General features: G+C 38.8%; 1 pseudogene; it reads right to left on the reverse strand.

Annotated features, from left to right (window-relative positions):
• Positions 1 to 2,654: 2,654 nt before the first annotated feature.
• LOC147572149 (2-iminobutanoate/2-iminopropanoate deaminase pseudogene) lies at positions 2,655 to 11,234 on the reverse strand (annotated as a pseudogene).
• Positions 11,235 to 12,145: the final 911 nt, after the last annotated feature.

Below are 12,145 nucleotides of genomic sequence, written 5' to 3' on the forward strand. Positions count from 1 at the left end.
ACACCAAATATTGGAAGATATTCAGTCATTATTTCTTCCCACACCCTGGCTCCTCAGAAAGTCCCCTTCCCCATCCCCCACCCCTCACCCCCACTGTCTTTTCCTCCCTGTGTTTCTTTTTGAACACTTTCTATTGCTAGGTCTCTAAATTCACTTCTCTCTTATTCTGCAATGTAATCTGTTATTAATCCTACTTGATTAGGATTGCTTCCTATTTTTTTTTTTTTTTCTGTTTATTTTTGAGAGAGACAGAGAGAACGTGAGCAGGGGAGGGGCAGAGAGAGGACCGTACAGAAGATCCAAAGCAGGCTCTGGCTGACAACAGAGAGCCGGATGTGGTGCTTGAACTCACAAACCATGTGATCATGACCTTGGCTTAAGACAGGCACTTAACTGACTGAGCCACCCAGTCACCCCGGATTGATTCCTATTAATTACTAATCTTGTCAATCTTATTTTTCATCTCAGACATTATGGTTTTCATTTCTAAAAGTTCAGTTTGAGTCTTTTATACCTTTCATGTCTCTACTTAACATGTTCAGTCTTTCCTCTAGATTCTTAAAAATATCAAATACAGTTATAATAACTATTTTAATGTTCTTTGCTCATTCTATCATCTATACTATTTCTGGATCAGTTTTAACTGAATGATTGATTGGATTGACTTTTTCTTTTTCCTAATTATGGATTGTGTTCTTCTTCTTTGAATGCTGGACAATTTTTGACCAGATGCCAGACAATGTGATTGTTGAGTGCTAGGCATTTTTGTATTCCTATAAACATTTTGTGCTTTGTTATAAGACACAGTTTAATTTCGTAGAAACAATTTGATCCCTTTAGGTCTTGCTTGAGTTAGGACCATAACAGCATGTAGGTCTAGGGTTAAGTTAGCCTCATTACTGAGACAAGGCCATTCTGAGTATCTATTACTTTGTGAAGTATGAGGTATTCCACTTTGCTTATGAGGCACTGTTTCAAGTCCTAGGATTGTTCCCTCTAATCCTTTTCAGGTAGTTCTCTTTCCTCAGCCTCAGGTACTTTTCTCTTACACACAGGCTGATCTGTACTGAGCTAAATACTAAAAGGAGAGGCTCTGTAAATATAGTCTCTTTCTGTGTGGCTCCCTCTTTCCCAGTACTCTGCCCTGCAAAATGTAGCCAACGCGGCTTCCTCAGGTTCCTAGTTCATATCAGGGAGACTGCTGGGCTCTTCCTGGCTTCCCCCAATGCCTGTATCTTAGGAAACTTTCTCCAGGCAGTAAACTGGGGTAATCAGAGAGTTTCATTCATTTGTTTCCTGTCTCCATTGGCTGATGTTAAATGCTTCAGGACCATGACTTCATATATTTTGACTGAATTTTCAGTTGTTTCAGGAGGGAGGGTAAATATGGTCCCTGTTTTTCCATCTTTTTATAAACAGAAATTTGTATCTTTATGTTTTAGCTGTACATCATGTTAGATGTCGTATAATTAGGTATTTTGTTTCCAATCTGACAATATTTGTCTTTTATTAAAACATCTTGCCATTTACATTTACCATAATTATTGTATTTAAGTTCACATCTACCATCTTAACGAGCTACTGTTACCTCTTCTATATTCCTGTTCCCTTACTTCTTGCCTTCTTTTGGATTTTTTATTATTCCATTTCTCCCCCCATTAGATAAGAAATCATATGTTCTTTTAAGTTTATTTTTTTTTAGTTACCTCTACACTCAATACGGGGTTCAAACTCACAACTCCACGATCAAGTCGCACACTCCTCTGACGGCGCCAGCAAGGTGCCCCCCAAAATTATATGCCTTTTTACCATTCTTTTAATGTTTATGCTCACTTATAGTGTGCACCCTTTTTCATAACAAATGAAAATTTTGAACAAGTATTTCATCATTAATTTTGTCATCTTTTTAAAGCAATTGTCAGTATGATTCAGGAGATTCAAGCCACTAAAGAGCAGAAATACAAGTGCACAGGAAATATTTGACAAGAGAAGACGTTTTTCTGTTTTTTAAATAGGCTGGCAGATCTCAGAAAATTAAAAGAAAAAAATCATAAAAGATAAAGGCAAAATTGGAAGCAACACAAGGATATGGTCAAAAAAACAGTAAGAGACATAGAAGGAAAGAATTAGAAAAGCAGGGAAATGGAAATAGAAATAAAGAATGTTAAGAGGATCAGAGAGAAAGTAACTGCTGTGGAAGGATGGCAACGGAGGCCCAATTTATGCAGATGAAAACAAAAACAATACAATAGGGCAGACTAAATATTTAAAGATATAATTCAAGAAAGGTTTACAGAAATAAAAGAAGATATGAATCTACAGGTTGAAAAGGATCCATCTGTCCCAGGAAAAATTCACACAAAACATTTAACACCAAGGCATATTCCAAAAAATATTTGTACATCCAGATAAAAAGTTTGTCACTTATGGGTGCTTGGGTGGCTCAGTCGGTTAAGCATCTAACTTCAGCTCAGGTCATGATCTCACGGTTCGTGAGTTCAAGTCCCACATCGGATGAGCTTGTGCCCCACTTCAGTTGAGCCCCTCTTCTTTCTCTCTCTCTCTCTCTCTCTCTCTCACTCTCTCCTTCTCACTCTCTTTCTCTCTGCCCCTCACTCATTTGTGCCCTCTCTCTCTCTCAAAAAAAAAAGTTTCTCCACAGCCTGGGTCAATGCTAGAAGACAGTAATGTCTAAATTAGCTCAAAGAAAGAATAACTCAAGAACTTTAAATACAACCAAACTGTGTTTCAAGGACTAAGGCAAAAGACTGAAAAGCCTCAGCCTCCTACCTCCCATAAGTTTATCTTTAAAAATTACCAAAGGATAAATGTCAGCCAATCAAACATAAGAGCATAAATTATTATATATAAAAAAAAAGAGTGGCATGTATAGGACAGAGATTGAAACAATCATGGCAACTGTGATTAAAGAATAATATAAATGTTATAAATAATGGCAATGAAGAAATAATAATGATAAATGGAGAGGGGAAAGGAGAGTACAAGAGGCAGCTGACCACTTTCCGCAGAGACTCGCTCTGGGGATTAGCCGCAGCTAATGTGAATCACCTTACCTGATATTATGCTCCCTTTCTGAAGGCAGCCCACATGCAATGGCTGGTCAGTGCAGAAATCTAAAGACCTAGTCCCCTCGACTTGATTTGTAACAACTCCGAGGAGCCTCCCCACTCCAGAGCTCTCATGGGATTGGCTGGGGCCTTTGCTGTGACTGCCTCTCAGCTCAATATTGTGGTGCAGTGGCCCTGCCAGGTATGCTATACAACTCAAGAAACTCTATGCTATTGGAGGTATTTGTGGTATTAAAAAAAAAAAAAAAAAAAAAAAAAAAAGACACCTGTGGTATTTGTGGCAAAACCATACAAGAGATTATACCACTAAGGTTCTAAACCAAAGCCTTGCCTTTTATGGCAGTTATGTCTTTTGGAAGACAGCTCTTGGCACACTACTGGCCCTGTCAGAGATGGAGTGTCTGATCATAGCCCATCAGCTGACCAGACAGCCAAAACTGCCTATGATGAGCTGGCTTTGTCAGACCAACCAAGTCATGAGGCCAAGTGGAGCCATCAGCAATCCACTATAAAAGGAAATGGTACTAAGGGATCAGGCATGAGCAGGGCCAGAGAGAATATGTGAACTTCACAAGCGAGTGACCTGAACATCATGTCATCCCCATTGCGGCATCAATGCCTCTTCTTCAGCTCACACCTGTAGCCACATTGGGGCCAAGGGGTATTTGAGACCATCTTACTAAGGAGAAACAAAGCCTCGTTTTCATGTTGATCAGTTTAGTTATCAAAACAAAGCCCAGAAGAGACTGCTGCCACATCACAGCCCTAGGTGCGGCAGCCCTGAGAGGCAGCAGGGAATGACATCCTTCTCATGGACACAGCCTTGGGCACCACTCCTCACCACCCACTTTGTGAGGAAGGAGGAAGCCTAAAGTCAGAATACACATGGACTCATGGTAGGTGACAAAACCTTCAGCTGGTTGAGAAAGAGCCTGGCAGGAAAACAATTGGGAGGTCAGAGGAAGAGACATGTGGATGCACTTATGGAATGAGTACAAAGTGTGTGAAGATCACTGAATCAGAGGTTGATGCCCACCAGAGAACATCCACCACAAAAGAGCAAACACAAAGTAGACAGAATGACTCAACCAGCTGGCATCAGCTAGTCCCTCATTGCCACCTCAGGGCTGGCACAATAGGTACATGAAGAGAATCAGTGGTGGTAAGGAGTGGAGGTCACCAAGACCAGTCTGTCAACTGCTGCTTCTGAGTGAGTGTCCAACCTGCCAGTGACAGCAACCCACACTGAGCCCGATACAACACCATCCCTGAGACAATCAACCAGACACATTAGGGCAAGTTGAGTCTATTGGACCCTCTCCATCCTGGAGAAGGGTGGTTTAACCTTGTCTGTAATAGACGTATTCTGCCGATGGGTTTGCCTTGCCTACCCACAGAGCCTCATGCTCTGTTCCTGGGGCAGCTTGGACCATGACTATCGGCACAAGGATGTAAGGCCCACTCCTCTTGCCCCAAATTAGGACAACTCCGAATGGTCACCCCAGCCCCAGAGCACCCCCTCAAGGAGCAGATGAGGCCTTTGTTGTAACTGTAGCACAACTCAGGTTATTCCTCTGCCAAGACCACTCTACTCCCACAGGTATTGATTCTAAAAATACTTCTCAATAAACCTAATGCACAAAAGGCTCCATCTCAGAGTGTATATCCTGGCGAACCTGCTTACAGTAGAGGACAAGGCTAGAGACAAAAATACCAGCCTAGGCCAAAGTGTATAAAGGGCCCTCTCCTATATACTATCCATTGCTGATCCAATCTAGGACTAATAGGCACGTTCTAACAGGAGGTTCTCAATGATAAAACTGCTAATTCTGATTTCCGAGTTTCCAAAAAGGGATCCAGTGTTGATAGCCTTGAAGGTGCACCCAGGGTCTGGGCTTCTGAGTTAGAAAACTGGGATTTCAAAAGAGAACAAGCAGAGTATCGTTAAACTGACAAATACACTAAAAATAAAAAGGGTCATGTTTGCAGTCACAGGTACAACAATATAACTTGTGTTAAATAATATCATACGAAAAAATATGCCCTGTGTGAAATTTCTAAACAAACAGAACAGCTTCAACATGATAGCAAATATGAGAATACTGGTCTTCTGATTCAGAAAAATGAATTGTCTAGAGAGAAGCTTAATAAACCAGATTAAAGCTATAATATATCTGCAGTAGTTGTTTGTTGTCTAGCAATGCCTTCAGTGAATCCTGCGAAAATTTAAATATTGTTCTATAATAGAAAATTGCCAACTCTGGCGAAAGAGAGATCGAAATTTAGCTCCTACACCCTCTTTTTTCTCCCTTCTCTTTCTGTTTCTTCTCTCAGAGGTATTTTTTCCTGCCACAAAAGCCAGAAATTACCAAAACTAAAAACAAGCCCTTGAAGTCATATAAGGCTATTTAAAGCACCTGAAACAAGAGAGCGACTCTAACATGTCTTCCTTGAATTTGAATTATTACAGATGCCATATTTAAAACTTCATATTAATCTATATCTCTATTCAGCTTACCCAATTGAGGTATCCAGCAATTAAATTTACTGTAATTATTATTTTATCACACTTGATTAAATGATTTTTATATATTTAAAAAAAAACAGCCTGTACATATAAAGACCATGGACAAGTCCATATTGAAACATAACAAAATAATGTACCAGAAGTGATAAAATAATAACTTGGGGCCCTAGAGAAAATAATTGTTCAAATTCAATAGTAGAAATACTGGCAATTCAATCAGAGAGTAGATAAGAGCCCTAGTGGCATTTAGTTTTCTCAATCAATATCCTAACAGTAAACAACTTTTATTTCCCTCCAGAATTCTTTACATTCTTGTTTGCTCATCAAAAGATCAGTGTCTGTTTATACTGGGTCTTATTTTTAAAACTGCCAGGATCAATTGAGAAAACACCATCTATAGTTTCTTTGGAACATGGGTGCCACATGCATTAGTAGTATTTCAGTAAAAGGAGTAGATAAGGCTCCCTTTTTGATTTCTGAGCATCCCTTTCCCAACACGCATAGCCAGACTGGCTCTATCACCACAGATCTTCTGCCTGCAAACTCAGAAGGAGACAGGAAGTGAGTCAAGTAACCTACATTGTTAAGAGCCAGGGAGGAAAAGAAAGAGCTTCAGAAGTATCTAGGTTTCACTTATGTCTTTCCAACATGATATAAAAAGTAAATCCTTCAGAAGAGGCAAAAAGGAAAAACACCTGGATGATCTGAGAACATGCATTTGGCTCCTAATTAGTCTCTTTGCAGGACATTTTGTTTTCTTTTCCACACATTCACTTCACCCAATCCAGATTCCCTTCCCTTGAGTGCTGGATGCAGCACTCAACCCTGTGGGCTGCCCTCATTTCTATCGTGTTACATAATGACAGACAATTGCATCAAAACACATCCACACATTTTTACATCTACAAATTGCCTGATACTAAACAACTCTGGTCTGCTTTTGCAAAATTTCAGCTTTTATTTAGCTAAGCCAAAAGTAAAACAAATAAACAAATGTCCTATTTCTCTCAGGAAACTGCCTACTAGCAAAACTCTTCTGGTCAAATATATAAATTTTTGCTCCCAGAGGGCCAAGATAACACATGTGCCTATAAATAGCAGAGAAAGCTTTTCTGGAAAGTAATACATGAAAATGGGTTATGTCAAGATCCCTTCTTTCTGAGCCTTGCGTCAGCCCTGATGCATTTCCCCAAATGGCTGTGCTGCTGAGCCTGCTTATTTTCAAGTCAGTCTGGTCATTTTCAGCCATTACTTTTGCCAACAGAACAGAAGAAACAGAGAGGACTTTTGTAAGTAATCTTTTATCCTGAGCACTGCCAAGTCATTCTTTACTCAGGATAATACTGTTTTCTCATAATTGCCCAGCCTGTTACAATAACGGAATATTATAAAACACTACCTTATTCATATTTTATTTAGCTGAAATTTTAGCTTGCCATTTCCCAATTCCAGAATCCAGTTTTAGCAGTAACCTCATACTCTTTCTTTGCATCCTGCCAACAAAGGCCAGTTCTTACTTGGGCTTCTGACTTGGACCAGTTGGTGACACGAACTTGGGAAGTGGGAGGCGGACCTCTCATCCCTGTTGCCTCAGATTACGCCAACTTGACTGGCTCTCTGCCTAGGAGTCGCCAGGATGGCCAAAATGCAGATATGCTCCACTCTGTGACTCAGAAAATTCACTCCATTCATATAAAAATTAAAATACACAGAAAAAAAGATCACGTCTCTATCACTGTTTAATTTACCTGCAAAGTTCCAGCCATACCAGTCATCAAACTCACTATGTTATGCACATTCAGCAAAAACCCCAAAAGATGCTTTCTTAAAATTATTGCTTTTCATGTTTCTATCTAATAAGCATTTTTTCTCCAATCTTTTTTAACAATAAAAATAAATTTAAAAATAAATTTAGAGAATTTTTTTTTTTTTTAATGTACAGAGAATACACATATGTTCCCTCTGCCCTGTGGTATACTTTCCCTAATTAGCACCTTGCACTAGTGTGGTACACCTGACGAACCAAGATCATTAACTAGAGTCTTTAGTTTACGTTAGGGTTCACTGTTTGTGTGTGAACATTCCATGGGTTATGACAAATTCATAACGCATGTACCCATCATTACCGTAGCGTGCTGCCCTAACAATGTCCTGTGCTCCACCTATTCATCCCTCTCCTACCTCCCCACCACTCCCCAGGCTCCTGGCAACCACTAATCTTTTTACTCTTTGCCTCTTCCAGATATCGTATAGTTGCAATCATACAGTATGTAGTCTTTTCAAACTGACTTCTTTGACTTAACAACATACATTTAAGGTTCCTCCATGTCTTTTTATGGCTTGATAGCTCATTTCTTTTTATTGAGGAATAATGTTCCATTCCTGAGAAGGCATCTATTTCTTCTCTTTCCTCCTCCTTCTTCATCATCATTGCTATATGCCAGGCATTATCCTAAGTGCTTTATACGCATTAATCCTTTCAACAACTTTATAAGATAGGTACTAGAAATATCCCCATTTTACAGATAAAACAGAGGAAATATTTCACAGAGGAAACAGGGCAGATAGCTTAAGTAATTTGCCCAAGTCTACAATAGGATTTAAGCTCAGGTAGTCTGGCTCTAGGGTCCCTGCCCTTAACCACTGTAATATACTGCTTCATGTAAATGTGTCTACTATATTTTTTTCAGAGATGAATCTTGTTTTATTAATTCACAGAGCTATACTGAATATACAATTATATATAATTGAATTAGGTGTGCTCTTTATTATTTCTCAGGAAGAGTAGCTCCTCTTTCCTACATGTTAAACCCTCTTAGTTTTATTTACTTGAGTAACTATGTAATGAGTATCTTCTTACCTACATTCAGCAATATCAATGTGTAAAATTGGTGATAGTAACTAGGTTCATCATCTAATCTTCAATTCACATTCAACTGCCCTATTATATAGTATTTCCATAAAAACTTCAGATATCTTAACCAAAACAATACTTTCCAAGATCAGTTATAAAAAGTAAGATATTAATTTTACAAGCTTATAAAACTTCCAGACTGACTAACACTGGGCCTACTTATAGTCATGCTGTTGTGAGAAGTCCTTGGAGAGCTACTACATCAATCTCAACACCACCTCCTTTGGGCAACGCAACAACCTGGTAGGCAAACCTAGCAGGAAACCTACTCCTGAAATACTGATATCGAAGTCATTTATCAGCCAGCAAAACAGTTGATTTTTAACTCATTAGTAGAGTTACAGCCTGCAAATTTCAGAATTTCACCCGTGTTTGCAAGAACTTGTTTAGCTTCTTCCACCACCCCTCCTGGAAAGCTCCAATTGAAGGTCCCATGCCTAGCTGTCCTAAATATAAATGGTCCTGTAGACTAAAAGAGCTTCACTGTAGGGAACAATGGCACTGGGACTTTTGCTGCACTGATCATCCTTCTGATCAAAGATGACATGACTAATACTTTTCTTCTGCGGGCACCTCTGGGAGAAGAATCTGATACACCTCAACCTTCTCACCCTCTTAGCCAGTGGCAGGTATCCTTTGCCTAAGACATCATTCTCCAATCTAAATATGTACATTTAGGGTACCTGGCTCAGTCTGAAAAGCATGCAACTCTTGATCTTGGAGGTGTGACTTTAATCCCACATTGGGTGTAGAGATTACTTAAATATGGAAATTTATCATGGGGTTGCAATAACTACTTAGATAATGGAAAATAAGACTAGTCCAGATCATTTACAGCTTAATGTTTAACTTCCATATTATGAAATCAATGTATACTTAATAGGGACCAGAGTAAAAGCAGGGGAAAATTCTGTCCAGGAATGACTACTTCTTCACTCCATCACCCCAGAGAAGTATAAGTTCATTTTTCAGCAACTTGATTTCTCACTGGATTAAGGATCCTAAGGAGTGAGACCTAAGAAAAGAGTTAAGAATTTGTGAGAACTGAGGGAGGGAGTTAAGATGGCAGAGCAGCAGGAGACCCCGAGCCTGTCACATTCCTGAAACACAGCTAAATCAACACCAAACCATTTTGAACACCTAGGAAATTGATCTGAGGATTAACACAACAAACTGCAAAACTTGAGCCACAGAACTTGGCAGGTACATGGTGTGGAGAGGTGAACTGAGGGAGAGAAAAGTTGTGGAGGGTAGAGAACTGTTAGTGCAGAGAGAGAACAGAGAAAGAGAAAGAGGGAGAGTGTGGTGCATCGGGATCATGCAAGAAAAGCACTCCCCCAAAAAGCAGAGAGAGAGAGGAAGAGTGAAAACATTCACAGGGGACTGAACAAGAATTCTGTTCCCCAAAACCATTGGCAGGAAGACAGCTTGGATACAGACAAAGTAGAGGCAGGAGTAGAGGGAGGCCTGAGACAAAGGAGAGGTGCTTGATCACAGGTCAATGAGAGAGCAAATTTCCTGCTCCCTAGAGCTGGATGAAGCCATTTCCACCTCTCCCACGCATGTGCATGTGCACCACACTGATCCACCCCAATAAGCTAAGCAGCGCCACCTAGTGGAGAATGGAGCCCTTACACCAAGCTCCACCCAACTGCACCCTCCAACCATATCCCCTAGAAGACGACCAAAGTCACTCCACCTCCTTAGTGTACAGACTATAGAAGGCTTCATAGTTTCAGGTCGAGGGGAAACTGGATGTAACTTCATTCGGGTTTCATTCTGTTTGCTGGTTCATTTATTTACTCATTTTCTTTGCTTCTGTTTTTGCTTGTTTTTTTTTTTCTTTCTTTTCTTCCTCATTCTTGGATACAGAAAGAGAAAATTTGTTTTTATTTTTATTTTTTTACTTTATTTTTTAAATTATTCTATTTCATTTTCTTTTATTTTATATTTTATTATATAAGTTTAAAAAATTTTTAAATGTTTCCTTATCTTTTTTTTCTTTCTCTCCCCTTTTTCCTCTGTTCTTTCAAGCTTCTTTCAAAAACCAAAGCACCTCTAGGATCTACCTTCCTTTATTTGACTTTTTGTTTTGTTTTTAATTTTTAATTTTCATCTTTTACTTTATTAATTTTATTCTTCCTCCAAAATGACAAAACAAAGGAATTTGTCCCAAAAGAAAGAACAGGAACAAATGACAGCCAAGGGCTTAATCAACACAGATATAAGCAAGCTGTCTGAACAAGAATTTAGAACAAAAATAGGAATACTAGCTAGGGTTGAAAACAGCGCAGAATTCCTTTCTGTGCAGATAAAAGAAATAAAATCCAGTCAGAACACAATTAAAAATGCTATAACCAAGATGCAATCACAAATGGATGCCACGACAGCACGGATGGATGAAGCAGAGCAGCAAATCAGCGATATACAAGATAAAATTATGGAGAATAATGAAACATAAAAATAAAGAGGTAAACAAAGGCAAAAGATCACAATACAAGACTCAGAGAACTCAGTGACTTATTAAAAAGGAATAACATCCAAATCATAGGAGTCCCAGAAGATGAAGAGAGAGAAAAAGGGGCAGAAGGTTTATGTGAGCAAATTACAGCAGAACACTTTCTTAATCTGGGGAAGGACACAGACATCAAAATTCAAGAGGCACAGAAAACTCCATTAGATTAAAAAAAAAAAACAAAAAAAAAAAAACAAAAAAAAACCCACCACCAAGGTATAGCATAGTCAATTCACAAAATACACAGACAAGGAAAGGTTATGAAAACAGCAAAGGAAAAAAAAGTCCTTAATCTGTAAGGGAAGACAGACCACATTCACAGCAGACCTATTCACAGAAATTTGGCAGGCCAAAAGGAATAGCAGGATATATTCAACGTGCTGATTCGGAAAAATATGCACCCAAGAATTCTTTATCCAGCAAGGCTGTCATTCAAAATAGGAGAGATAAAGAGTTTCCCAAACAAAAACTAAAGGAGTTTGTGAGTTTGTGACCACTAAACCAGCCCTGCAAGAAATTTTGAGTGGAGAAAAGCAAAAAAAAAAAAAAAAAAAACAAAAAACAAAAAAAACAAAAGACCAAAAGCAACAAAGACTAGAAAGGACCAGAGAACATCACCAGAAACAATTCAACAGGCAATACAATGGCAATAAATTCATCAATTTCAGTACTCACTCGAAATGTCAATGGACAAAACACTCCAATCAAAAGACATAGGGTACCAGAATGGATAAGAAAACAAGACCCATCTATATGCCATTTGTAAGAGACTCATTTTGACCTAAAGACACAGACAGACAGAAAGTAAGGGGATAGAAAATCATCTGTCATGCTAACAGTCATCAGAAGAAAGCTGGAGTAGCCATACTTACAACAGACAAAATAGATTTTAAAATTAAAACTGTAACAAGAAATGAAGAAGGGCATTATATTACAATTAAGGGGTCTATCCACCAAGATCTAACAATTGTAAACCTTTATGCCCCCAACGTGGAACACCCAAATGTATAAGTCAATTAATAACAACAGAAAGAAACTCATTGATATTAATACCATAATAGTGGGGGACTTCAACACCCCACTTACAACAATGGACAGAT

Source organism: Puma concolor, chromosome F2 (genome assembly GCF_028749965.1).
Source record: "Puma concolor isolate L17-30 chromosome F2, mPumCon1.1.hap2, whole genome shotgun sequence".
Classification (NCBI taxonomy): domain Eukaryota; kingdom Metazoa; phylum Chordata; class Mammalia; order Carnivora; family Felidae; genus Puma; species Puma concolor.